Here is a 26,251-nt window from a genome sequence, read left to right as displayed (position 1 = left end):
AATAGAAAGTTGTGTTCTCTCTTTTCATTCATGATTTACAGGACCTTCATTCTTATAATATCTTGTCAAAGTAATTTTCTAATATATTTTTTAGCACTTTTATTGATTTCTCTGTAAGTAATGCTACATGGGAATAAATGTCAATTAATTTTTGATATTCAGAAAACAAAAACATGTAGCAAAATTAAGAACTGTTTTAAAAAGTCAGAATTATGGTTAGCATTCTTTATTGGTGCTTTTCCAAGAGAAGTTTAGCTTTACATCAAGAAGTATTTTCCTAACACAATTTTAAGGATGTTATGGAAATAAATATGGGTTAAATGTCAATGATTCTCTAGCTATGATGACTAAACTAACTCTCAAATTACTGTACCTTGGGAAACTTTTTTACAGACATTTTAACATTTCCTGTGTTATTCTCTTTTGACTGTACTCCAAATTAATTTTGCAGTTACCCAATCTGATGAAGGCTATTTTGTAAAAATTCATCTATTTACCTTAACATAGGCATATTTCTACAAATTAACTTATGTTGAAATAGGGTGAAGTTTTGTTGTTTGTCATCTTCTGACATGGATGGAACCTTTAAACTTTTTTACATTGGTGACCAAATGTGCCAAAGTAAAAGCAGGTAACGGTTTTACACATCTTATTTTGTTATGCATCAACAACAAACTACATACTGGTGTGATAAAAAGGTATCAAGCAAAGGCACTGCTGAGATTTGAACTCAGGATCTCCTGTTTACTAGAAAAGAGCTTTAACCAACTTAGCCACAGCACCACTTGCACTGCCTTATGTATAATGACAAATTATATGTCTAAAGTATAATATTTTTTATTATTTTTATATATTTTTTTGAAACAAGTATTTTATTAATTCTTTAAACAGTTGGAAACTTACAGTAAGTTATGTAATGCTTTTCTCTCCTTTATTTTGTATATACAGGCCCTACATTCTTACAATGTCTTGTCCAAGTCACTAGTTAAAATGCTTTATTGTAATAGATATTATGGCGTTGTTATTAATATAGTCATCCCTGGGAAATTAAAGACAGTCTATTGTTGGTACTCATACAGTTAAAAAGTAGTCGTGAAATGAAAAAATGAGATCTCAATGATAGAATTAATATTAACATTTTATCTGGAAGCTTGCTCAATAAATGGAAAGATTGATTTCTGGAATTACTTTCCTAACACAATATTGTTTATGTTAAGTAATTCATAATCCATTATTTTCTATTGCTCTCCAAACTCTGATGACTAAATTGTCTATCAATTTATCTTGAGAAAATCACATTGTTACTGACTTTTGTTTAAACATTTCCTCTGACTGGACACCATATTTTTCCTGGAGATTGCTCAGACATATTGATTGGCAATTTCTGGAATTCTTTTCTAGTTACCTTGGCATCAATTAACTTCTACAAAAGAACTGATATTAAAAAGGGGAATATTGCATTTTTTTGTGTTTTCTGATTTGAACTGTATCTAGAAATGTGGTACATTTTACTGAACATGTGAGAAAGGGTGAAGGTTGCTGAAGCATTCACATGTCTTTTTGTGATGAATTAACAACAAACTATGTTCTGAGATGATGAAAATAAATGAAAGGCACTGCTAAGATTTGAACTCAGTATCTCCTGTTTACGAGATAGGCGCTTTAACCAACTAAGCCACAGCACCACATCATGCCCAAAAGTTTCACAAAGAAAAATGATATATCTAAGATATGCTATTTGGTAACAATTTTTGACATTCTTATAACTATTGCTTCATCAATTTTTCAAACCGGAGGAAATTTAGAGTATAAATAGAAAGTTGTGTTCTTTCTTTTCATTCATGATTTACAGGACCTTCATTCTTAAAATATCTTGTCAAAGTATTTTTCTAATATATTTTTGGCACTTTTATTGATTTCTCTGTAAGTAATGTTACATGGGAATAAATGTCAATTAATTTTTGATATTCAGAAAACAAAAACATGTATTAAAATTAAGAACTCTGTTTTAAAATGTCAGAATTATGGTTAGCATTCTTTATTGATGCTTTTTCAAGAGAATTTTAGCTTTTCATCAAGAAGTATTTTCCTAACACAATTTTAAGGATGTTATGGAAATAAATATGGGTTAAATGTCAATGATTCTCTAGCTATGATTACTAAACTGACTCTCAAATTACTGTACCTTGGGAAACTTACGTTTTACAGACATTTTAACACTTCCTGTGTTATTCTCTTTTGACTGTACTCCAAATTAATTTTGCAGTTACCCAATATGATGAAGGCTATTTTGTAAAAATTCATCTTTTTTTCCTTAACATAGGCATATTTCTACAAATTAACTTATATTGAAATAGGGTGAAGTTTTGTTGTTTGTCATCTTCTGACATGGATGGCATCTTTAAACTTTTTTACATTGGTGACCAAATGTGCCAAAGTGAAAGCAGATAAAGGTTTTACACATCTTATTTTGTTATGCATCAACAAAAACTACATACTGGTGTGATAAAAAGGTATCAAGCAAAGGCACTGCTGAGATTTGAACTCAGGATCTCCTGTTTACTAGACAGGCGCTTTAACCAACTAAGCCACAGTACAAAGAAAAATGATATATCTAAGATATGCTATTTGGTAACAATTTTTGACATTCTTATAACTATTGCTTAATCAATTTATCAAACCGGTGGAAATTTAGAGCATAAATAGAAAGTTGTGTTCTCTCTATTCATTCATGATTTTCCTAACACAATTTTGTTATTAATGTAGTCATCCCTGGGAAATTAAAGTCAGTCTTTTGTTGGTACTCATACAGTTAAAAAGTAGTCGTGAAATGAAAAAAATGAGATCTCAATGATAGAATTAATGTTAACATTTTATCTGGAAGCTTGCTCAATAAATGGAAAGATTGATTTCTGGAATTACTTTCCTAACACAATATTGTTTATGTTAAGTAATACATAATCCATGATTTTCTATTGCTCTCCAAACTCTGATGACTAAATTGTCTATCAATTAATCTTGAGAAAATCACATTGTTACTGACTTTTGTTTAAACATTTCCTCTGACTGGACACCATATTTTTTCAGGAGATTGCTCAGACATAATGATTGGCAATTTCTGGAATTATTTTCGAGTTACCTTGGCATCAATTAACTTCTACAAAAGAACTGATATTAAAAAGGGGAATATTGCATTTTTTTGTGTTTCTGATTTGGACTGTATCTAGAAATGTGGTACTGCACATGTGAGAAAGGGTAAAGGCTGCTGAAGCATTCACATGTCTTTTTGTGATGAATTAACAACAAACTATGTTCTGAGATGATGAAAATAAATGAAAGGCACTGCTGAGATTTGAACTCAGGATCTCCTGTTTACGAGACAGGCGCTTTAACCAACTAAGCCACAGCACCACATGATGATCAAAAGCTTCACAAAGAAAAATGATATATCTAAGATATGCTATTTGGTAACAATTTTTGACATTCTTATAACTATTGCTTCATCAATTTTTCATACCGGTGGAAATTTAGAGTATAAATAGAAAGTTATGTTCTCTCTTTTTATTCATGATTTACAGGACCTTCATTCTTAAAATATCTTGTCAAAAAAATGTTCTAATAAATTTTTTGGCACTTTTATTGATTTCTCTGTAAGTAATGCTACATGGGAATAAATGTCAATTATTTTTTGATATTCAGAAAACAAAAACATGTAGTAAAATTAAGAACTCTGTTTTAAAAAGTCAGAATTATGGTGAGCATTCTTTATTGTTGCTTTTTCAAGAGAATTTTAGCTTTTCATCAAGAAGTATTTTCCTAACACAATTTTAAGGATGTTATGGAAATAAATATGGGTTAAATGTCAATGATTCTCTAGCTATGATGACTAAACTGACTCTCAAATTACTGTACCTTGGGAAACTTACTTTTTTACAGACATTTTAACACTTCCTGTGTTATTCTCTTTTGACTGTACTCCAAATTAATTTTGCAGTTACCCAATATGATGAAGGCTATTTTGTAAAAATTCATCTATTTACCTTAACATACGCATATTTCTACAAATTAACTTATATTGAAATAGGGTGAAGTTTTGTTGTTTGTCATCTTCTGACATGGATGGCATCTTTAAACTTTTCTACATTGGTGACCAAATGTGCCAAAGTGAAAGCAGATAAAGGTTTTACACATCTTATTTTGTTATGCATCAACAAAATACTACATACTGGTGTGATAAAAAGGTATCAAGCAAAAGCACTGCTGAGATTTGAACTCAGGATCTCCGTTTACGAGACGGGTGCTTTAACCAACTAATCCACAGTACCACTTGCACTGCCTTACGTATAATGACAAATTATATGTCTAAAGTATAATATTTTTTATTATTTTTATATAATTTTTTGAATCTAGTGTTTTTTTTATTCTTTAAACAGTTGGAAACTTACAGTGATTTATGTAATGCTTTTCTCTCCTTTATTTTGTATATACAGGCCCTACATTCATACAATGTCTTGTCCAAGTCACTTGTTAATATGCTTTATTGTAATAGATATTATGGTGTTGTTCTTATTAATGTAGTAATCCCTGAGAAATTAAAGTCAGTCTATTGTTGGTACTCATACAGTTAAAAAATTATCGTGAAATGAAAAAAAAAAATGAGATCTCAATGATAGAATTAATGTTAACATTTTATCTGGAAGCTGGCTCAATAAATGGAAAGATTGATTTCTGGATATCTTTCCTCACACAATATTGTTTATGTTAAGTAATACATAATCCATTATTTTCTATTGCTCTCCAAACTCTGATGACTAAATTGTCAATCCATTTATCTTGAGAAACTCACATTGTTACTGACTTTTGTTTAAACATTTCCTCTGACTGGACACCATATTGTTTCTGGAGATTGCTCAGACATGAATATTGCCAATTTCTGGAATTCTTTTCTAGTTACCTTGGCATCAATTTACTTCTACAAAATAACTGATATTAAAAAAGGGGAATATTGCATTTTTTTTGTGTTTTCTGATTTGGACTGTATCTAGAAATGTGGTACATTTTACTGAACATGTGAGAAAGGGTAAAGGCTGCTGAAGCATTCACATGTCTTTTTGAGATGAATTAACAACAAACTATGTTCTGAGATGATGAAAATAAATGAAAGGCACTGCTGAGATTTGAACTCAGGATCTCCTGTTTATGAGACAGGCACTTTAACCAACTAAGCCACAGCACCACAAGATGCTCAAAAGCTTCACAAAGAAAAATTATATATCTAAGATATGCTATTTGGTAACAATTTTTTGACATTCTTATAACTATTGCTTCATCAATTTTTCAAACCGGTTGAAATTTAGAGTATAAATAGAAAGTTGTGTTCTCTCTTATCATTCATGATTTACAGAACCTTCATTCTTAAAATATCTTGTCAAAGTAATTTTCTAATATATTTTTTTAGCACTTTTATTGATTTCTCTGTAAGTAATGCTACATGGGAATAAATGTCAATTATTTTTTGATATTCAGAAAACAAAAACATGTAGTAAAATCAAGAACTCTGTTTTAAAAAGTCAGAATTATGGTGAGCATTCTTTATTGATGCTTTTTCAAGAGAATTTTAGCTTTTAATCAAGAAGTATTTTCCTAACACAATTTTAAGGATGTTATGGAAGTAAATATGGGTTAAATGTCAATGATTCTCTAGCTATGATGACTAAACTGACTCTCAAATTACTGTACCTTGGGAAACTTACTTTTTTACAGACATTTTAACACTTCCTGTGTTATTCTCTTTTGACTGTACTCCAAATTAATTTTGCAGTTACCCAATATGATGAAGGCTATTTTGTAAAGTTCATATATTTACCTTAACATAGGCATATTTCTACAAATTACTTATATTGAAATAGGGTGAAGTTTTGTTGCTTGTCATCTTCTGACATGGATGGCATCTTTAAACTTTTTTACATTGGTGACCAAATGTGCCAAAGTGAAAGCAGATAAAGGTTTTACACATCTTATTTTGTTATGTATCAACAAAAAACTACATACTGGTGTGATAAAAAGGTATCAAGCAAAGGCACTGCTGAGATTTGAACTCAGGATCTCCTATTTACTAGACAGGCGCTTTAACCAACTAAGCCACAGTACCACTTGCACTGCCTTATGTATAATGACAAATTATATGTCTAAAGTATAATATTTTTTATTATTTTTATATATTTTTTTGAAACAAGTATTTTATTAATTCTTTAAACAGTTGGAAACTTAAAGTAAGTTATGTAATGCTTTTCTCTCCTTTATTTTGTATATACAGGCCCTACATTCATACAATGTCTTGTCCAAGTCACTTGTTAATATGCTTTATTGTAATAGATATTATGGCGTTGTTATTAATGTAGTCATCCCTGGGAAATTAAAGTCAGTCTTTTGTTGGTACTCATACAGTTAAAAAGTAGTCGTGAAATGAAAAAATGAGATCTCAATGATAGAATTAATGTTAACATTTTATCTGGAAGCTTGCTCAATAAATGGAAAGATTGATTTCTGGAATTTCTTTCCTAACACAATATTGTTTATGTTAAGTAATACATAATCCATTATTTTCTATTGCTCTCCAAACTCTGATGACTAAATTGTCTATGCATTTATCTTGAGAAACTCACATTGTTACTGACTTTTGTTTTAACATTTCCTCTGACTGGACACCATATTGTTTCTGGAGATTGCTCAGACATGAATATTGCCAATTTCTGGAATTCTTTTCTAGTTACCTTGGCATCAATTTACTTCTACAAAAAAACTGATATTAAAAAAGGGGAATATTGCATTTTTTTGTGTTTTCTGATTTGGACTGTATCTTGAAATGTGGTACATTTTACTGAACATGTGAGAAAGGGTAAAGGCTGCTGAAGCATTCACATGTCTTTTTGTGATGAATTAACAACAAACTATGGGGTCGATTCTATTCAGCAATTAATGAATAGCGCCGGGAATTAGCTCCCGACGCTATTCAATTCAGCAACTAGTTACGTCGGCGATGGCCCGTTCTCGCCGACAAAACAGGTTGAATTGTCGGGAGAACGGGCATTCTCCGACTTAACTCCCCGGCGCGAGGCTGATTCCCGACAGAATCAGCCTTGCGCCGGCCGCGAGGCAGCACTTTTGTCGGCTTTCTTCTCTCATCCCCCGGGGATGAGAGAAGAATTCCCGACAATTGCAGGTAATTAGTTGCTGAATTGAATAGCGTCGGGAGCTAATTCCCGGCGCTATTCATTAGTTGCCGAATAGAATCGACCCCTATGTTCTGAGATGATGAAAATAAATGAAAGGCACTGCTGAGATTTGAACTCAGGATCTCTTGTTTACGAGACAGGCACTTTAACCAACTAAGCCACAGCACCACATGATGCTCAAATGCTTCACAAAGAAAAATTATATATCTAAGATATGCTATTTGGTAACAATTTTTGACATTCTTATAACTATTGCTTCATCAATTTTTCAAACCGGTGGAAATTTAGAGTATAAATAGAAAGTTATGTTCTCTCTTTTCATTCATGATTTACAGGACCTTCATTTTTAAAATATCTTGTCAAAGTAATTTTCTAATAATTTTTTTAGCACTTTTATTGATTTCTCTGTAAGTAATGCTACATGGGAATAAATGTCAATTAATTTTTGATATTCAGAAAACAAAAAACATGTAGTAAAATTAAGAACTCTTTTAAAAAGTCAGAATTATGGTGAGCATTCTTTATTGATGCTTTTTCAAGAGAATTTTAGCTTTTCATCAAGAAGTATTTTCCTAACACAATTTTAAGGATGTTATGGAAATAAATATGGGTTAAATGTCAATGATTCTCTAGCTATGATGACTAAACTGACTCTCAAATTACTGTACCTTGGGAAACTTACTTTTTTACAGATATTTTAACACTTCCTGTGTTATTCTCTTTTGACTGTACTCCAAATTAATTTTGTAGTTACCCAATATGATGAAGGCTATTTTATAAAAATTCATCTATTTACCTTAACATAGGCATATTTCTACAAATTAACTTATATTGAAATAGGGTGAAGTTTTGTTGTTTGTCATCTTCTGACATGGATGGCATCTTTAAACTTTTTTACATTGGTGACCAAATGTGCCAAAGTGAAAGCAGATAAAGGTTTTACACATCTTATTTTGTTATGTATCAACACAAAACTACATACTGGTGTGATAAAAAGGTATCAAGCAAAGGTACTGCTGAGATTTGAACTCAGGATCTCCTGTTTACTAGACAGGCGCTTTAACCAACTAAGCCACAGCACCACTTGCACTGCCTTACGTATAATGACAAATTATATGTCTAAAGTATAATATTTTTTATTATTTTTATATATTTTTTTGAAACGAGTATTTTATTAATTCTTTAAACAGTTGGAAACTTACAGTAAGTTATGTAATGCTTTTCTCTCCTTTATTTTGTATATACAGGCCCTACATTCATACAATGTCTTGTCCAAGTCACTTGTTAATATGCTTTATCATAATAGATATTATGGCGTTGTTATTAATGTAGTCATCCCTGGGAAATTAATGTCAGTCTATTGTTGGTACTCATACAGTTAAAAAGTAGTCGTGAAATGAAAAAATGAGATCTCAATGATAGAATTAACGTTAACATTTTATCTGGAAGCTTGCTCAATAAATGGAAAGATTGATTTCTGGAATTACTTTCCTAACACAATAATGTTTATGTTAAGTAAAACATAATCCATTATTTTCTATTGCTCTCCAAACTCTGATGACTAAATTGTCTATCAATTTATCTTGAGAAACTCGCATTGTTATTGACTTTTGTTTAAACACTTCCTCTGACTGGACACCATATTTTTCCTGGAGATTGCTCAGACATAATGATTGGCAATTTCTGGAATTCTTTTCGAGTTACCTTGGCATCAATTAACTTCTACAAAAGAACTGATATTAAAAAGGGGAATATTGCATTTTTTTGTGTTTCTGATTTGGACTGTATCTAGAAATGTGGTACATTTTACTGAACATGTGAGAAAGGGTAAAGGCTGCTGAAGCATTCACATGTCTTTTTGTGATGAATTAACAACAAACTATGTTCTGAGATGATGAAAATAAATGAATGGCACTGCTGAGATTTGAACTCAGGATCTTCAGTTTACGAGAAAGGCGCTTTGACCAACTAAGCCACAGCACCACATAATGCTCAAAAGCTTCACAAAGGAAAATGATATATCTAAGATATGCTATTTGGTAACAATTTTTGACATTCTTATAACTATTGCTTCATCAATTTTTCAAACCAGTGGAAATTTAGAGTATAAATAGAAAGTTGTCTTCTCTCTTTTCATTCATGATTTAAAGGACCTTTATTTTTAAAATTTCTTGTCAAAGTAATTTTCTAATAATTTTTTTGGCACTTTTATTGATATCTCTGTAAGTAATGCTACATGGGAATAAATGTCAATTAATTTTTGATATTCAGAAAACAAAAACATGTAGTAAAATTAAGAACTCTGTTTTAAAAAGTCAGAATTATGGTGAGCATTCTTTATTGATGCTTTTTCAAGAGAATTTTAGCTTTTCATCAAGAAGTATTTTCCTAACACAATTTTAAGGATGTTATGGAAATAAATATGGGTTAAATGTCAATGATTCTCTAGCTATCATGACTAAACTGACTCTCAAATTACTGTACCTTGGGAAACTTACTTTTTTACAGACATTTTTTTTTTTATATTAAATTTTTATTGAGTTTTCAAACAGATTACATGAACATATACATTTAGATCGGTAAATAAAAAACAGGAGGAGGGAGGGGAGACACATACAAAACAGAACTAATAAAGACATGGGGGGGGGAGTACGTATCAGGGATATCGTAATACATCAATGGAATCCTAGTATAGTGAAAGATAAGAGGTCTGCATCACTTAGTAAATCAGTGTCCGGTATGTACCGGGGAGCAAAGCACAGAGAGGTCTGGAATGTCAGCTGGAGCACTGTATGCACCCTTCTGGCCTAAACCCTCTTTATAAAGGGACCATTTAATCCATTTCTTACTAATAGAGGTATTTCCTGGAGAACAATTGCCCTCTGCTGTCTCAAACACATAATGTTGATGGACACTATTTTCTATCATTGAAATATTGGGGATGACCGCAGACTTCCATTTGGAGGCAATGGCGGCTTTAGAAGCTATGAGGATATGGCCTAGAATGTATCTATCACCGCTGGACATCTCCTTCTCATAATAGTGAAAGAGTGCCAAGAGGGGGTCAGGCACAAGGACCACTCCTAATATGTGGGAGATGAAAAGGAACACTTCCCTCCCGAGCGCCCGGATTACCGGACATAACAAAAAAATATGTAAAATATCTCCCACCATCCCACAGTTTCTCCAGCAACTAGCGGAGACATCAGGCCAGATTTTGTGTAAACGGTCCGGCGTTAAATATACCCTATGGACCAGTTTGTAATACATTTCACAATGATTTACACATTTGGAAATTCTAAAACAAGATTTAAAGATATATTTCCAGATATCTTCCGTAAAGACTGCAGGGAGGTCTTTTTCCCATTTAGTCTGTGCAGGGAAGACCCCATGGTGAGACTCGGTCACAAGATGCTGGTACCATCTGGAAATGCCTCCCCTGTTGCCTCTGGGTACTAGAAGTGACATCAGTATTTTAGGGGGATCAGTATGTGGGACCCGACTTGGAGAGCAGCTTTGAAGCCAATGCCGCAATTGTAGATATTTATGAAAGTCTTGTTTTGGTACCTGAAATTGTTCTTGGAGTAGGGAGAAGGGGGCTAAGGCGCCATCTCGGAGGACATCATTCAGAGTGGTGAGACCCAAGGTTCGCCAGTGGTGTAATTGCAAATCTGGGATCAATAGGGCTATAGCGTGGAGGGACAACTTGGGGGAGGGCAGAGCACCAGGAGGGAAAGACTTAGATACTTCCTTCCATGCCAGCAAGGTTGCGTGAACTGCGGAGCACTCGGCAACTCTAACTGGGATTGATTTGAAGGGCAACCATAACAAATCCGATAGTGTGTAGGGGGATATTGCGTCTTGTTCCAGGGATACCCACGGTTTAAAATTGCCCTGGGTGAACCAATCTCTAGCTTGGGTGAGCAAACAAGCGATATGGTATCTTTCCAAGTCTGGATATGCTACTCCCCCGGCACCTTTTGACGCAGTCAATGTGGATTTCGCTACTTTCGGCTTTAAGCCCCCCCATATATATTTAGTTAATAGACGATTGAATCTGTTACAAACGTCTTTAGGGAAAGCCCTAGGGATGGTACGAAAGAGGTACATCAATTTTGGTAAGAGGACCATCTTTGCTGCCGCCACCCGTCCGACCCAGGAGACCTCCTGCATCATCCAGTCTTTAATTAATAATTCAAATGCACGAAAAAGCGGGTCATAGTTGCACCCCATTAAGTCCCGCCCCCTAGATAAATGAACACCCAGATATTTAAGCGATCTAAATTGCCACGCATATTTATAGTCGTTCTTTAGACGACTAAGAGCGCTGTCAGAAATGTTCAAGGGGAGGGCCTCAGTCTTAGTAGCGTTCAGTTTGTAGTAAGAGACCGCTGCATAAGAGTCTAAAAGAGAATGTAAATGGGGTAAGGACGTTTCAGGCTCTCTAAGACATACCAAGATATCATCCGCAAAAAGACAGATTTTATGTGGTGTCCCTCCCACCTCTGGACCCACAATTGAGTCTGACCCCCTGATTCGCTCTGCCAGCGGTTCCACAGCTAGTACAAATATAAGGGGTGATAGTGGGCATCCCTGCCGGGTCCCATTAGTAATATTAAATAAAGAGGAGTTGCACCCATTGGTGAAAACCGAAGCCGAAGGCGAGGAGTACAAAGCAAAAATAGAGTCAAGTATCCTACCTGCAAATCCAAAATGACCCAGGGTAACCCTTAAATAATCCCAATGGAGCCTATCGAATGCTTTTTCTGCATCCAGGGAGAGAAGCAAGAGGGGTTCGCTCCGGGCCTGGCAGCGGTCAATCAGGTTAATAACCCTACGTGTGTTATCTGATGCTTGCCTGCCAAGAACAAAACCCACCTGATCAGGGTTAATCAAACTAGGCAGGAGAGGGGAAATCCTATTTGCAACCATCTTGGCGAACAATTTAAGGTCGGTGTTCAACAATGCTATTGGGCGGTAATTCTGAACCACCATAGGGGATTTTCCTGGCTTAGGGATGGTAACTATTCGAGCCTCTAACATCTCTTTCGGGAAACATGTGGAGTCAGTGGCTTCATTATAGACTGACGTTAAGAGTGGGGCAAGAGTTGATTTGAATGTTTTGTAGAAGCTGGAGGGGTACCCATCCGGGCCGGGGGCTTTATTAACTGGACAGGAATCAATGGCTGCTTCGACTTCGTCGAGTGACCAGGGAATGTTGAGGGATTCGCGGGTCTGGGAGTCTATATTGGGGAGCGACAACCCGTCCAAGAATCCGGTAATATCTGCCAGAGTGGGCTGAGGGGTACCAGAGTCATCTCTAAGGTTATACAGCTGCGAATAATATTCAGCAAACGCATTTGCTATCTCAACCGGATCAGTTACTTTGACTCCAGAAGATGTATGAATAGCATGTATGCGTTCCTTGGCTCTACGCCCTCTCAATTTACGTGCCAATAACCGCCCCGCCCTATTACCCAGCCTATAGTATTTTTGATTTAGCCGCTGCAGGTTGCGGTGAACTTCGGTTAAGGCAAAGGTGTTTACTTTGTCACGGGCACTAAGAAGTTGTTTATAAAGAGATTTATTATCGGGGCTAATTTTATGTGCAGCTTCTAACCGGGCGGCCTCTCTTTCGGCCGAGGCGTGTCTCTTCCTATAATCACGTTTAAGTCTAGCCGCACTTTGAATTGCAGAGTCTCTAATCACGGCTTTCAGAGAACACCAATGGGTGAAGACAGATGTGTCCCCGGGGCAGTTAGTGGACAAATATAAATCCAGAGATTGCTGGATGGCCTGAAGAGCCTCAGGGTGGGCCAGTAAATATTGGCCCATTCTCCAGGGGGCATGAGGGACCACCCTTTTACTGGTATCCCAAACAACCATAAGCGGTGAGTGATCCGACCAGGACATAGGTAATATGTCTATCTTGCTAATAGCCGCTAGTGTCCATTTATCAGCTAATGCTAAGTCTATTCGAGAGTACGAACTATGTACGTGAGAATAGAAAGTGTAATCCCGTTCTGTCGGATGTTTAGCCCTTCATACGTCATACAATGCGTACTCAGCTAGCAGTTGACCAAATTTGCCTGCGGGATCCTGGGGTGGACTGCTACGAAGGGTCCGGGTCGGACGGGAGCGGTCAACAGTAGGGTCCAGTACCATATTAAAATCACCTAAAATCAAAAGGGCTCCCTTAGTATGTTCCTTGAGAGTTCTACAGAAGGTTCTAAGAAATGGAATTTGTTTGGCATTGGGTGCATAGCAAGAGACCAAAGTGGTCTCTACATTATCCAGTTTGCCCACTAAAATTAAATATCTCCCGTCTGGGTCCTCATATTTATCGGACAGAACAAACGAGCAATGTTGTGCTATAAGAAGAGCCACGCCAGCTTTCTTGGCGGGTCCGTTTGCGATATAACAGTGGGGATAGCGTGAATTAGTGAAGGAGGGGGGATTTTGACTCTGAAAGTGGGTCTCTTGTACTGCTACCACATGTGCCTTGAGCTTATGAAAAAAATTCAAGGCTACTCTTCGTTTATGGGGAGAATTGAGCCCTTTGGCATTAATAGAGATTATGTTAACCATAATCCATTGCAACTAAGACTGATAATTCCGTTGAGCAATTTCCGTGCTTAAACTGATATACCTGAAAGGGGGGGGGGACATATCTGGGAACAGGAAGGTAGACAGAAAAAAAATTAAAAAAACAAAACTGAATTGATCTCTCTTGAGATCATAACCAGTCGCCATAATAAGGCGGCTGTGTAGGCTAAAGGAGGGGTTAGTGGCATAGCACCTACCCGTTGCCATACTTTACACTGTAAACTATACAGAACACATGAACATCTTGATACTATTAGGGCATGTAAATACCCATGTTTGTAAATAGAACATGAAGAACATAAAATGCATAACAAAAACAGTCCAACCTGGAAACAGGGCATAGAAACCAACATTGAAATCAGTAGAATCATTAGGGACTCTCCAGCGGCTCACCCTACATATCAAGCTCCTGAGTTATATCAACAGATTAATTTTGGTAGGGGCCCGCCATGTCCGGGGGAGCCCCAGGCACCTCGCCTGTAAGAAAGAAAAAAGAACAAACTAGGCAGCCAGTAAAGTACAGTATGCAATTCTAAGAATACTTCTGAAACACGGACTGATCGCCCGCTACATTCAACGCCTCCCCCGGCACATCACGCTTCCCCGAGCAAGGGTAGAGGTAAAGCTGGCAGTGCCAACACCATAACTGGAGAGCCACCAAAGAGGAGTAAAGAGGTAGCATATTTGGAAGCTTTCCGATCCCGCGCAGGCCACCTCACTTAACCGAAGACCAGTCCTGCTGAAGTCGACGGGGTGAGGAGTCCGCAGAGGGTTCTGCAATGTTCCAGGATTTGAGCAACTTTGCTCCTTCATCTGCGGTAGAAATAGAGACAGTGGAGCCATCTCGGTGAATCAGCAGCTTGGTGGGGAAACCCCAGCGATAAGGGATATCCGCCTTCCTGAGAGCTGCCGTGATAGGGTGAAAGGAACGCCGTTTGTAGAGGGTGGCTGCAGACAAGTCTCCGAATATTTGAAGGCCTTTAAGGGCTGAAGATGTGTCTGACGTCGGTCTTGATGCTTTTAGTAAGGCCTCCTTAACGTGGAAGTAGTGCATTTTCATTAGGACATCTCTGGGCGCGTCCCCTGGTGCCGCTCTAGCCTTTGGCAACCGGTGTATTCGGTCGATAAGGAGATCTGCCGAAGGGGACTGGGGTAATAGAGCTTTAAATAGGGCCACGGCATAGTCGTGTAAACTGCTGTGTGACACAGACTCGGGGACTCCACGCAATTTAAGATTGCTTTGACGCGATCTGTCCTCTAGATCTGTGACTTTGTCCCGCAAAAGCTTCACCTCCGCCTCCAAGGCGTCATGGGAGTCTAGCAGGCTGTTATGGGACCCCACGACCTCCTCCATTTTAGTTTCCAAATGGTCAGTGCGGCCACCTAGGTCATCTATGGATTGTTGACACGCCGTTAATGTGTTACGAAATTCCGCTGCCACGTCCTCCTTGAAGCGAGACAGAAGTAGTTTCATTGTGCCCACAGTTAGAGCATCTCCATCTTTGACATTGTCCAGGCTCGTGGCAGCTATGGAAGTGGAAGGGGGCACCTCCAGGGAGGGGGGAGTTTGCGGGATTGTATCTGTCGTAGAGGACCCGGTGGTTTTAGAGCCCGACATCCTTGGAGATGATTTGAAAAATGAAAGCTGCTGTGCGGGCTTTGATGGCTTGCTGCGTCTGGAAGGCATACTAAGGCCTGAGAGAGATAGGTCGACGGTTCCAATCACTTAAATAGGAAAATTTGGAGGCTCCGCTGTCTCCGGGATCATCTAGATGTCACGTAGATATTGGCATGGGTAGGAGAAACTGCTTGTTTTACATTGGCATGAGCAGGGCCGACAGGGCTATGCGACTAGCCATCTTCTTCTGTGTGCATACGAAGCATTGGGGGGAACTCCAGTACCGCACCCCAGGCCCCCCAAGTACAATCAGGATCGGGCCGCCGGTTGTAGAAGATTAAGATCAAACCCAGGGATCCCCGGAGGGATATTATAACTTGGAGAAAGGAGATTCTTGGTATTTCCACGTGCAAAACCAGGAGTACTGCTCAGACACAATAGAGGGGCCCCGACAGATGGGGGATGCGTCTACAGGGTTGGGTGACCCGGTCAGTCGTATTCGCCCCCACCGCAGTGCTAGTCTGGGCTTCTTCCTCACGGCTTCCAGGTCTAACGTGGGGCGACTGCAGGTCGTAGGACTCCGTGACGACCACCCGCACCGTTCAATGAGCCACCCACAGCAGCGGGCGGACTCGTAGAGGGGCCGGGGCGCACAGGTCCCTCGGGTATCTACAGGTAGGCCGGTGGGGTAGCTTGGATCAGGGGGGTCTGTACCCCTGGGAGCGGCCCAGCTAACCCCAGACTCCAGATGAACAGGGGGGGGCTGTTATGTTTGCTGCTTGTTGTCTCTCCGACAGGCGGGGGGGGGGAGCTCCGGCCGGGCCCGCAGTCCTCCGCAGCAGTGCGCCGCTGGTATCCGGCAAAAGCACCCAGGGGGGAGCGATACAGTCACCTCCGTGGGGCCAACGCTGCAGTCTCTTACCCCCTAGGGCCGCCCGATGTCTCCTCCGGGTCACCGCCGCCTCGCCTCCTCTCGTTCGGCCTCCGCAAAATGGCCGCCGCCCGCACTCCGGAGCGCGCGTCTCGGCCCCGATCCGGTCCCGGATCTCCCCCGTCAGCCAGCAAGGACTGCCGGGTTGTTGGTAGTGATGTCCCAGCAAGGGGCAGGGTGCAGGCAGGTCCATCCGACGTCCCGGGAAGGCCGACCCCCCGGCTGGGGTTAGTATAGAAATTTAGTCCCCGGCTTCAGGGTGACGAGTAGGCCGCAATCCGCGGGAGCAAGGAAACCGGCTCCCCGATTCCGCAGCTCATACTCCTCACCTGCTCCAACCCGTTAGAAAGACGATCCAGGCACACAGGGTGGGTAATAATCGTGAGGAGGCTGTTTTATTATAAAAAAAAACTCCCAGGTCCCTGGGAGCTCACCAGAATAGCAGCCTGCTCACACAACCTCCAGGCCACGCCCCCCTTTTACAGACATTTTAACACTTCCTGTGTTATTCTCTTTTGACTGTACTCCAAATTAATTTTGCAGTAACCCAATATGATGAAGGCTATTTTGTAAAAATTCATCTATTTACCTTAACTTAGGCATATTTCTACAAATTAACTTATATTGAAATAGGGTGAAGTTTTGTTGTTTGTCGTCTTCTGACATGGATGGCATCTTTAAACCTTTTTACATTGGTGACCAAATGTGCCAAAGTGAAAGCAGATAAAGGTTTTACACATCTTATTTTGTTATGCATCAACAAAAAAATACATACTGGTGTGATAAAAAGGTATCAAGCAAAGGCACTGCTGAGATTTGAACTCAGGATCTCCTGTTTACTAGACAGGCGCTTTAACCAACTAAGCCACAGTGCCACTTGCACTGCCTTATGTATAATGACAAATTATATGTCTAAAGTATAATATTTTTTATTATTTTTATATATTTTTTTGAAACAAGTATTTTATTAATTCTTTAAACAGTTGGAAACTTACAGTAAGTTATGTAATGCTTTTCTCTCCTTTATTTTGTATATACAGGCCCTACATTCATACAATGTCTTGTCCAAGTCACTTGTTAATATGCTTTATTGTAATAGATATTATGGCGTTGTTATTAATGTAGTCATCCCTGGGAAATTAAAGTCAGTCTTTTGTTGGTACTCATGCAGTTAAAAAGTAGTCGTGAAATGAAAAAATTAGATCTCAATGATAGAATTAATGTTAACATTTTATCTGGAAGCTTGCTCAATAAATGGAAAGATTGATTTCTGGAATTTCTTTCCTAACACAATATTGTTTATGTTAAGTAATACATAATCCATTATTTTCTATTGCTCTCCAAACTCTGATGACTAAACTGTCTATCCATTTATCTTGAGAAACTCACATTGTTACTGACTTTTGTTTAAACATTTCCTCTGACTGGACACTATATTGTTTCTGGAGATTGCTCAGACATGAATATTGCCAATTTCTGGAATTCTTTTCTAGTTACCTTGGCATCAATTTACTTCTACAAAAAAACTGATATTAAAAAAGGGGAATATTGCATTTTTTTGTGTTTCTGATTTGGACTGTATCTAGAAATGTGGTACATTTTACTGAACATGTGAGAAAGGGTAAAGGCTGCTGAAGCATTCACGTGTCTTTTTGTGATGAATTAACAACAAACTATGTTCTGAGATGATGAAAATAAATGAAAGGCACTGCTGAGATTTGAACTCAGGATCTCCTGTTTACAAGACAGGCGCTTTAACCAACTAAGCCACAGCACCACATGATGCTCAAAAGCTTCATAAAGAAAAATGATATATCTAAGATATGCTATTTGGTAACAATTTTTGTCATTCTTATAACTATTGCTTCATCAATTTTTCAAACCGGGGGAAATTTAGAGTATAAATAGAAAGTTGTGTTCTCTCTTTTCATTCATGATTTACAGGACCTACATTCTTAAAATATCTTGTCAAAGTAATTTTCTAATATATTTTTTTAGCACTTTTATTGATTTCTCTGTAAGTAATGCTACATGGGAATAAATGTCAATTAATTTTTGATATTCAAAAAACAAAAACATGTAGTAAAATTAAGAACTCTGTTTTAAAAAGTCAGAATTATTGTGAGCATTCTTTATTGATGCTTTTTCAAGAGAATTTTAGCTTTTCATCAAGAAGTATTTTCCTAACACAATTTTAAGGATGTTATGGAAATAAATATGGGTTAAATGTCAATGATTCTCTAGCTATGATGACTAAACTGACTCTCAAATTACTGTACCTTGGGATACTTACTTTTTTACAGACATTTAACACTTCCTGTGTTATTCTCTTTTGACTGTACTCCAAATTAATTTTGCAGTTACCCAATATGATGAAGGCTATTTTGTAAAAATTCATCTATTTACCTTAACATACGCATATTTCTACAAATTAACTTATATTGAAATAGGGTGAAGTTTTGTTGTTTGTCATCTTTTGACATGGATGGCATCTTTAAACTTTTTTACATTGGTGACCAAATGTGCCAAAGTGAAAGCAGATAAAGGTTTTACACATCTTATTTTGTTATGCATCAACAAAAAACTACATACTGGTGTGATAAAAAGGTATCAAGCAAAGGCACTGCTGAGATTTGAACTCAGGATCTCCTGTTTACTAGACAGGCGCTTTAATCAACTAAGCCACAGTGCCACTTGCACTGCCTTATGTATAATGACAAATTATATGTCTAAAGTATAATATTTTTTATTATTTTTATATATATTTTTTTAAACGAGTATTTTATTAATTCTTTAAACAGTTGGAAACTTACAGTAAGTTATGTAATGCTTTTCTCTCCTTTATTTTGTATATACAGGCCCTACATTCATACAATGTCTTGTCCAAGTCACTTGTTAATATGCTTTATTGTAATAGATATTATGGCGTTGTTATTAATGTAGTCATCCCTGGGAAATTAAAGTCAGTCTTTTGTTGGTACTCATACAGTTAAAAAGTAGTCGTGAAATGAAAAAATTAGATCTCAATGATAGAATTAATGTTAACATTTTATCTGGAAGCTTGCTCAATAAATGGAAAGATTGATTTCTGGAATTTCTTTCCTAACACAATATTGTTTATGTTAAGTAATACATAATCCATTATTTTCTATTGCTCTCCAAACTCTGATGACTAAACTGTCTATCCATTTATCTTGAGAAACTCACATTGTTACTGACTTTTGTTTAAACATTTCCTCTGACTGGACACTATATTGTTTCTGGAGATTGCTCAGACATGAATATTGCCAATTTCTGGAATTCTTTTCTAGTTACCTTGGCATCAATTTACTTCTACAAAAAAACTGATATTAAAAAAGGGGAATATTGCATTTTTTTGTGTTTCTGATTTGGACTGTATCTAGAAATGTGGTACATTTTACTGAACATGTGAGAAAGGGTAAAGGCTGCTGAAGCATTCTCGTGTCTTTTTGTGATGAATTAACAACAAACTATGTTCTGAGATGATGAAAATAAATGAAAGGCACTGCTGAGATTTGAACTCAGGATCTCCTGTTTATGAGACAGGCGCTTTAACCAACTAAGCCACAGCACCACATGATGCTCAAAAGCTTCACAAAGAAAAATGATATATCTAAGATATGCTATTTGGTAACAATTTTTGTCATTCTTATAACTATTGCTTCATCAATTTTTCAAACCGGGGGAAATTTAGAGTATAAATAGAAAGTTGTGTTCTCTCTTTTCATTCATGATTTACAGGACCTACATTCTTAAAATATCTTGTCAAAGTAATTTTCTAATATATTTTTTTAGCACTTTTATTGATTTCTCTGTAAGTAATGCTACATGGGAATAAATGTCAATTAATTTTTGATATTCAGAAAACAAAAACATGTAGTAAAATTAAGAACTCTGTTTTAAAAAGTCAGAATTATGGTGAACATTCTTTATTTATGCTTTTTCAAGAGAATTTTAGCTTTTCATCAAGAAGTATTTTCCTAACACAATTTTAAGGATGTTATGGAAATAAATATGGGTTAAATGTCAATGATTCTCTAGCTATGATGACTAAACTGACTCTCAAATTACTGTACCTTGGGATACTTACTTTTTTACAGACATTTAACACTTCCTGTGTTATTCTCTTTTGACTGTACTCCAAATTAATTTTGCAGTTACCCAATATGATGAAGGCTATTTTGTAAAAATTCATATATTTACCTTAACATAGGCATATTTCTACAAATTAACTTATATTGAAATAGGGTGAAGTTTTGTTGTTTGTCATCTTCTGACATGGATGGCATCTTTAAACTTTTTTACATTGGTGACCAAATGTGCCAAAGTGAAAGCAGATAAAGGTTTTACACATCTTATTTTGTTATGCATCAACAAAAAACTACATACTGGTGTGATAAAAAGGTATCAAGCAAAGGCACTGCTGTGATTTGAACTCAGGATCTCCTGTTTACTAGACAGGCGCTTTAACCAACTAAGCCACAGTGCCACTTGCACTGCCTTATGTATAATGACAAATTATATGTCTAAAGTATAATATTTTTTATTATTTTTATATATTTTTTTGAAACAAGTATTTTATTAATTCTTTAAACAGTTGGAAACTTACAGTAAGTTATGTAATGCTTTTCTCTCCTTTATTTTGTATATACAGGCCCTACATTCATACAATGTCTTGTCCAAGTCACTTGTTAATATGCTTTATTGTAATAGATATTATGGCGTTGTTATTAATGTAGTCATCCCTGGGAAATTAAAGTCAGTCTTTTGTTGGTACTCATACAGTTAAAAAGTAGTCGTGAAATGAAAAAATTAGATCTCAATGATAGAATTAATGTTAACATTTTATCTGGAAGCTTGCTCAATAAATGGAAAGATTGATTTCTGGAATTTCTTTCCTAACACAATATTGTTTATGTTAAGTAATACATAATCCATTATTTTCTATTGCTCTCCAAACTCTGATGACTAAACTGTCTATCCATTTATCTTGAGAAACTCACATTGTTACTGACTTTTGTTTAAACATTTCCTCTGACTGGACACTATATTGTTTCTGGAGATTGCTCAGACATGAATATTGCCAATTTCTGGAATTCTTTTCTAGTTACCTTGGCATCAATTTACTTCTACAAAAAAACTGATATTAAAAAAGGGAAATATTGCATTTTTTTGTGTTTCTGATTTGGACTGTATCTAGAAATGTGGTACATTTTACTGAACATGTGAGAAAGGGTAAAGGCTGCTGAAGCATTCTCGTGTCTTTTTGTGATGAATTAACAACAAACTATGTTCTGAGATGATGAAAATAAATGAAAGGCACTGCTGAGATTTGAACTCAGGATCTCCTGTTTACGAGACAGGCGCTTTAACCAACTAAGCCACAGCACCACATGATGCTCAAAAGCTTCACAAAGAAAAATGATATATCTAAGATATGCTATTTGGTAACAATTTTTGTCATTCTTATAACTATTGCTTCATCAATTTTTCAAACCGGGGGAAATTTAGAGTATAAATAGAAAGTTGTGTTCTCTCTTTTCATTCATGATTTACAGGACCTACATTCTTAAAATATCTTGTCAAAGTAATTTTCTAATATATTTTTTAAGCACTTTTATTGATTTCTCTGTAAGTAATGCTACATGGGAATAAATGTCAATTAATTTTTGATATTCAAAAAACAAAAACATGTAGTAAAATTAAGAACTCTGTTTTAAAAAGTCAGAATTATTGTGAGCATTCTTTATTGATGCTTTTTCAAGAGAATTTTAGCTTTTCATCAAGAAGTATTTTCCTAACACAATTTTAAGGATGTTATGGAAATAAATATGGGTTAAATGTCAATGATTCTCTAGCTATGATGACTAAACTGACTCTCAAATTACTGTACCTTGGGATACTTACTTTTTTACAGACATTTAACACTTCCTGTGTTATTCTCTTTTGACTGTACTCCAAATTAATTTTGCAGTTACCCAATATGATGAAGGCTATTTTGTAAAAATTCATATATTTACCTTAACATAGGCATATTTCTACAAATTAACTTATATTGAAATAGGGTGAAGTTTTGTTGTTTGTCATCTTCTGACATGGATGGCATCTTTAAACTTTTTTACATTGGTGACCAAATGTGCCAAAGTGAAAGCAGATAAAGGTTTTACACATCTTATTTTGTTATGCATCAACAAAAAACTACATACTGGTGTGATAAAAAGGTATCAAGCAAAGGCACTGCTGTGATTTGAACTCAGGATCTCCTGTTTACTAGACAGGCGCTTTAACCAACTAAGCCACAGTGCCACTTGCACTGCCTTATGTATAATGACAAATTATATGTCTAAAGTATAATATTTTTTATTATTTTTATATATTTTTTTGAAACAAGTATTTTATTAATTCTTTAAACAGTTGGAAACTTACAGTAAGTTATGTAATGCTTTTCTCTCCTTTATTTTGTATATACAGGCCCTACATTCATACAATGTCTTGTCCAAGTCACTTGTTAATATGCTTTATTGTAATAGATATTATGGCGTTGTTATTAATGTAGTCATCCCTGGGAAATTAAAGTCAGTCTTTTGTTGGTACTCATACAGTTAAAAAGTAGTCGTGAAATGAAAAAATTAGATCTCAATGATAGAATTAATGTTAACATTTTATCTGGAAGCTTGCTCAATAAATGGAAAGATTGATTTCTGGAATTTCTTTCCTAACACAATATTGTTTATGTTAAGTAATACATAATCCATTATTTTCTATTGCTCTCCAAACTCTGATGACTAAACTGTCTATCCATTTATCTTGAGAAACTCACATTGTTACTGACTTTTGTTTAAACATTTCCTCTGACTGGACACTATATTGTTTCTGGAGATTGCTCAGACATGAATATTGCCAATTTCTGGAATTCTTTTCTAGTTACCTTGGCATCAATTTACTTCTACAAAAAAACTGATATTAAAAAAGGGGAATATTGCATTTTTTTGTGTTTCTGATTTGGACTGTATCTAGAAATGTTGTACATTTTACTGAACATGTGAGAAAGGGTAAAGGCTGCTGAAGCATTCTCGTGTCTTTTTGTGATGAATTAACAACAAACTATGTTCTGAGATGATGAAAATAAATGAAAGGCACTGCTGAGATTTGAACTCAGGATCTCCTGTTTACGAGACAGGCGCTTTAACCAACTAAGCCACAGCACCACATGATGCTCAAAAGCTTCACAAAGAAAAATGATATATCTAAGATATGCTATTTGGTAACAATTTTTGTCATTCTTATAACTATTGCTTCATCAATTTTTCAAACCGGGGAAATTTAGAGTATAAATAGAAAGTTGTGTTCTCTCTTTTCATTCATGATTTACAGGACCTACATTCTTAAAATATCTTGTCAAAGTAATTTTCTAATATATTTTTTTAGCACTTTTATTGATTTCTCTGTAAGTAATGCTACATGGGAATAAATGTCAATTAATTTTTGATATTCAAAAAACAAAAACATGTAGTAAAATTAAGAACTCTGTTTTAAAAAGTCAGAATTATTGTGAGCATTCTTTATTGATGCTTTTTCAAGAGAATTTTAGCTTTTCATCAAGAAGTATTTTCCTAACACAATTTTAAGGATGTTATGGAAATAAATATGGGTTAAATGTCAATGATTCTCTAGCTATGATGACTAAACTGACTCTCAAATTACTGTACCTTGGGATACTTACTTTTTTACAGACATTTAACACTTCCTGTGTTATTCTCTTTTGACTGTACTCCAAATTAATTTTGCAGTTACCCAATATGATGAAGGCTATTTTGTAAAAATTCATCTATTTACCTTAACATACGCATATTTCTACAAATTAACTTATATTGAAATAGGGTGAAGTTTTGTTGTTTGTCATCTTTTGACATGGATGGCATCTTTAAACTTTTTTACATTGGTGACCAAATGTGCCAAAGTGAAAGCAGATAAAGGTTTTACACATCTTATTTTGTTATGCATCAACAAAAAACTACATACTGGTGTGATAAAAAGGTATCAAGCAAAGGCACTGCTGAGATTTGAACTCAGGATCTCCTGTTTACTAGACAGGCGCTTTAACCAACTAAGCCACAGTGCCACTTGCACTGCCTTATGTATAATGACAAATTATATGTCTAAAGTATAATATTTTTTATTATTTTTATATATATTTTTTTAAACGAGTATTTTATTAATTCTTTAAATAGTAGGAAACTTATAGTAAGTTATGTAATGCTTTTCTCTCCTTTATTTTGTATATACAGGCCCTACATTCATACAATTTCTTGTCCAAGTCACTTGTTAATATGCTTTATTGTAATAGATATTATGGCGTTGTTATTAATGTAGTCATCCCTGGGAAATTAAAGTCAGTCTTTTGTTGGTACTCATACAGTTAAAAAGTAGTCGTGAAATGAAAAAATTAGATCTCAATGATAGAATTAATGTTAACATTTTATCTGGAAGCTTGCTCAATAAATGGAAAGATTGATTTCTGGAATTTCTTTCCTAACACAATATTGTTTATGTTAAGTAATACATAATCCATTATTTTCTATTGCTCTCCAAACTCTGATGACTAAACTGTCTATCCATTTATCTTGAGAAACTCACATTGTTACTGACTTTTGTTTAAACATTTCCTCTGACTGGACACTATATTGTTTCTGGAGATTGCTCAGACATGAATATTGCCAATTTCTGGAATTCTTTTCTAGTTACCTTGGCATCAATTTACTTCTACAAAAAAACTGATATTAAAAAAGGGGAATATTGCATTTTTTTGTGTTTCTGATTTGGACTGTATCTAGAAATGTGGTACATTTTACTGAACATGTGAGAAAGGGTAAAGGCTGCTGAAGCATTCTCGTGTCTTTTTGTGATGAATTAACAACAAACTATGTTCTGAGATGATGAAAATAAATGAAAGGCACTGCTGAGATTTGAACTCAGGATCTCCTGTTTACGAGACAGGCGCTTTAACCAACTAAGCCACAGCACCACATGATGCTCAAAAGCTTCACAAAGAAAAATGATATATCTAAGATATGCTATTTGGTAACAATTTTTGTCATTCTTATAACTATTGCTTCATCAATTTTTCAAACCGGGGGAAATTTAGAGTATAAATAGAAAGTTGTGTTCTCTCTTTTCATTCATGATTTACAGGACCTACATTCTTAAAATATCTAGTCAAAGTAATTTTCTAATATATTTTTTTAGCACTTTTATTGATTTCTCTGTAAGTAATGCTACATGGGAATAAATGTCAATTAATTTTTGATATTCAGAAAACAAAAACATGTAGTAAAATTAAGAACTCTGTTTTAAAAAGTCAGAATTATGGTGAACATTCTTTATTTATGCTTTTTCAAGAGAATTTTAGCTTTTCATCAAGAAGTATTTTCCTAACACAATTTTAAGGATGTTATGGAAATAAATATGGGTTAAATGTCAATGATTCTCTAGCTATGATGACTAAACTGACTCTCAAATTACTGTACCTTGGGATACTTACTTTTTTACAGACATTTAACACTTCCTGTGTTATTCTCTTTTGACTGTACTCCAAATTAATTTTGCAGTTACCCAATATGATGAAGGCTATTTTGTAAAAATTCATATATTTACCTTAACATAGGCATATTTCTACAAATTAACTTATATTGAAATAGGGTGAAGTTTTGTTGTTTGTCATCTTCTGACATGGATGGCATCTTTAAACTTTTTTACATTGGTGACCAAATGTGCCAAAGTGAAAGCAGATAAAGGTTTTACACATCTTATTTTGTTATGCATCAACAAAAAACTACATAC

At 35.7% G+C, this 26,251-nt stretch overlaps 17 non-coding genes across 17 annotated transcripts; all 17 read right to left on the bottom strand.

The window, feature by feature from the left end:
- Nucleotides 1-709: 709 nt before the first annotated feature.
- On the bottom strand, nt 710-783 carry TRNAT-AGU (transfer RNA threonine (anticodon AGU)). Its single transcript has one exon. It is a non-coding gene; the product is annotated as a tRNA-Thr (tRNA).
- Nucleotides 784-2,524: 1,741 nt separating this feature from the next.
- TRNAT-AGU (transfer RNA threonine (anticodon AGU)) lies at nt 2,525-2,598 on the bottom strand. Its single transcript has one exon. It is a non-coding gene; the product is annotated as a tRNA-Thr (tRNA).
- A 739-nt stretch (nt 2,599-3,337) lies between these two features.
- On the bottom strand, nt 3,338-3,411 carry TRNAT-CGU (transfer RNA threonine (anticodon CGU)). Its single transcript has one exon. It is a non-coding gene; the product is annotated as a tRNA-Thr (tRNA).
- A 1,751-nt stretch (nt 3,412-5,162) lies between these two features.
- On the bottom strand, nt 5,163-5,236 carry TRNAM-CAU (transfer RNA methionine (anticodon CAU)). Its single transcript has one exon. It is a non-coding gene; the product is annotated as a tRNA-Met (tRNA).
- Nucleotides 5,237-6,077: 841 nt separating this feature from the next.
- Nucleotides 6,078-6,151, bottom strand: TRNAT-AGU (transfer RNA threonine (anticodon AGU)). The gene has a single exon. It is a non-coding gene; the product is annotated as a tRNA-Thr (tRNA).
- Nucleotides 6,152-7,329: 1,178 nt separating this feature from the next.
- On the bottom strand, nt 7,330-7,403 carry TRNAT-CGU (transfer RNA threonine (anticodon CGU)). Its single transcript has one exon. It is a non-coding gene; the product is annotated as a tRNA-Thr (tRNA).
- An 840-nt stretch (nt 7,404-8,243) lies between these two features.
- TRNAT-AGU (transfer RNA threonine (anticodon AGU)) lies at nt 8,244-8,317 on the bottom strand. Its single transcript has one exon. It is a non-coding gene; the product is annotated as a tRNA-Thr (tRNA).
- An 8,874-nt stretch (nt 8,318-17,191) lies between these two features.
- On the bottom strand, nt 17,192-17,265 carry TRNAT-AGU (transfer RNA threonine (anticodon AGU)). Its single transcript has one exon. It is a non-coding gene; the product is annotated as a tRNA-Thr (tRNA).
- Nucleotides 17,266-18,093: 828 nt separating this feature from the next.
- On the bottom strand, nt 18,094-18,167 carry TRNAT-UGU (transfer RNA threonine (anticodon UGU)). The gene has a single exon. It is a non-coding gene; the product is annotated as a tRNA-Thr (tRNA).
- Nucleotides 18,168-19,008: 841 nt separating this feature from the next.
- TRNAT-AGU (transfer RNA threonine (anticodon AGU)) lies at nt 19,009-19,082 on the bottom strand. Its single transcript has one exon. It is a non-coding gene; the product is annotated as a tRNA-Thr (tRNA).
- Nucleotides 19,083-19,911: 829 nt separating this feature from the next.
- TRNAM-CAU (transfer RNA methionine (anticodon CAU)) lies at nt 19,912-19,985 on the bottom strand. The gene has a single exon. It is a non-coding gene; the product is annotated as a tRNA-Met (tRNA).
- An 841-nt stretch (nt 19,986-20,826) lies between these two features.
- TRNAT-AGU (transfer RNA threonine (anticodon AGU)) lies at nt 20,827-20,900 on the bottom strand. Its single transcript has one exon. It is a non-coding gene; the product is annotated as a tRNA-Thr (tRNA).
- An 828-nt stretch (nt 20,901-21,728) lies between these two features.
- TRNAT-CGU (transfer RNA threonine (anticodon CGU)) lies at nt 21,729-21,802 on the bottom strand. Its single transcript has one exon. It is a non-coding gene; the product is annotated as a tRNA-Thr (tRNA).
- An 841-nt stretch (nt 21,803-22,643) lies between these two features.
- On the bottom strand, nt 22,644-22,717 carry TRNAT-AGU (transfer RNA threonine (anticodon AGU)). The gene has a single exon. It is a non-coding gene; the product is annotated as a tRNA-Thr (tRNA).
- An 828-nt stretch (nt 22,718-23,545) lies between these two features.
- On the bottom strand, nt 23,546-23,619 carry TRNAT-CGU (transfer RNA threonine (anticodon CGU)). Its single transcript has one exon. It is a non-coding gene; the product is annotated as a tRNA-Thr (tRNA).
- An 840-nt stretch (nt 23,620-24,459) lies between these two features.
- On the bottom strand, nt 24,460-24,533 carry TRNAT-AGU (transfer RNA threonine (anticodon AGU)). Its single transcript has one exon. It is a non-coding gene; the product is annotated as a tRNA-Thr (tRNA).
- Nucleotides 24,534-25,362: 829 nt separating this feature from the next.
- TRNAT-CGU (transfer RNA threonine (anticodon CGU)) lies at nt 25,363-25,436 on the bottom strand. Its single transcript has one exon. It is a non-coding gene; the product is annotated as a tRNA-Thr (tRNA).
- Nucleotides 25,437-26,251: the final 815 nt, after the last annotated feature.

This window comes from Pseudophryne corroboree, chromosome 11 (assembly GCF_028390025.1).
Source record: "Pseudophryne corroboree isolate aPseCor3 chromosome 11, aPseCor3.hap2, whole genome shotgun sequence".
In the NCBI taxonomy this organism is placed as follows: domain Eukaryota; kingdom Metazoa; phylum Chordata; class Amphibia; order Anura; family Myobatrachidae; genus Pseudophryne; species Pseudophryne corroboree.
Note: the sequence above shows the minus strand (reverse complement) of the source record. Positions and strands in the feature narration are given on the sequence as shown.